The following is a 1,930-nucleotide window of genomic DNA, read 5'->3' on the forward strand; positions in this document are numbered from 1 at the left end:
GAAAATATATTTTGACACAGAACATATCTCTCATGAAATATTCATGAAAACGTTTTGTTCAACAGGTATGTTACTTGCCTGCAGAAGATCTCCTATAACAACATTTCTGTATTTTCACGTGGGTGGCCTAAATCATTGTTTGGGGCGGTTGTGGTCAAACTGATTTTTTTTTTTCAAATAACAACTGGAAATACATTTGAACCCAAAAGTCTAGAAATATTTGAGCTACTAATTTCTCATGAATACTCTAGTCTTTTTGCCAAAATGTAAATTCTCTGCCTCCAAACAAGTGCCCCACAATAGTTTCAATTTAATGATCTAAGTTATTTTCCTCTATGTATACATGTACAGTTTAACTGCAAAAGTGAATAAATAGTATAAAGAATATGGACAGAGACATGATCCATAATTCTATATATCCCCTAATTTTAAAAGTGATTCCCTTGCCCAAGGTAAAATAACTAATAACTGGAGAAGCAGTACATAATTGAATCCCAGGTCTGGGTCAATCTGGAGTGAAGAATGTAAAAAAGGTATTAACATTTTGCAAAGAGTATACATCTGTGTATGCAAAGAAAAAAAATTAAAGCTTATCCATGCATGAATTTTGACTTTTGTAAAAATACAAGCAGTGATCTACTTGAGCAACTGGAATGTAAATATCATTAATAAGTTTCTCTTTGCTTAGAAGCTCCTCAAGGACAGGGGGCTGTTTTATAACAGGTAATGATAAAGCTGTCTACTTTGGAAAAGTGCATTCACAGTTCCCTCATTATTTGATCAGAATTTTCATGTAGAAAGTCTTTTAGGCATTTACTTTGGAATAATCAATATCATTGCTTCTTCTAACACCATAAATAATTCTTCTTTTTTAAACCTAGATTCACCACAGGTTCTAAAAGATTAACTTCATTTACTGAAACCATCCCAAATCTTGCCAATCTGTGTGTGTGTTCTCTGTAGAGGGAAACAAAATGAGCTAGTTTTCCGGAGAATCACTTCATATACAGGACTAAGAAAATATATCTTAGAGACTAGGCAGCAGCTGGAAAGAACAGGGGTAGAATTTCATTGATCTCCTTTTCCTACTGGATAGTAATACCATTAGTACTAATTATAGTTACAATTATAGTTACAATCCCCACACAGATTGCCTCACACATCTTGGCCTTGAATTTACGTCTATTGAACTCCAAAACCAGTCTTCTCACATATAGGTGTAGCAGAGGCACTACCAGAGAAGAAAACATGGCAATGATGAAACTTGTGGTTTATTTATCCTTTTTCAGCAAGAAAAGCTGCCAGCTAAATTAGAGTTGACTTTCAACTGTGGTGCCAGGAGATACAAGAGGGGGCCAGAAATTGTTAAAGAGATTGGAATTGTCTGGAAAACACAAAATAAACAGTAAGTGCAGGGCTACTCCCTATGTAGTGGTACAAAGACTGGAGCCTTAACATATATATATATATATATATATATATATATATATATATATATTTAGTAAAGCCTTCCTTAGAAGGGTGTGGAATGTGGGCCCTCCAAGACTCACTGAGATTAGCCTCTATCAGAAGGGTGGTTAAAAGTTGCATAAGAGTTATAAGAGAGGGGAAAAAAAAGTTCCCAAGGTGGAGGTAAGGAGAGTAACTGTGACAAAAAGTGAGGATACTACTTGTACTGGTCAGGGTTCTCCAGAGAAACAGAACCAATAGAAAGTTGTGTGTGTGTATGTGTGTGTGTGTGTGTGTGTGTGTTTACAGTTGACCCTTTAACAATGTGGGAGTTCAGGGTGCCAACCCTCCATGCCATCAAAACTCTACATATAACTTGTAGTTGGCCCTCTGTATCGGAGATTTTGCATCTGCAGATTCAGCCAACATCGGATCGTGTAGTACTGTAGTATTTACTACTGAAAAAAATCCACATATAAGT

This window comes from Leucopleurus acutus (assembly GCF_964270905.1).
Source record: "Leucopleurus acutus genome assembly, chromosome: X".
NCBI classification, from domain to species: domain Eukaryota; kingdom Metazoa; phylum Chordata; class Mammalia; order Artiodactyla; family Delphinidae; genus Leucopleurus; species Leucopleurus acutus.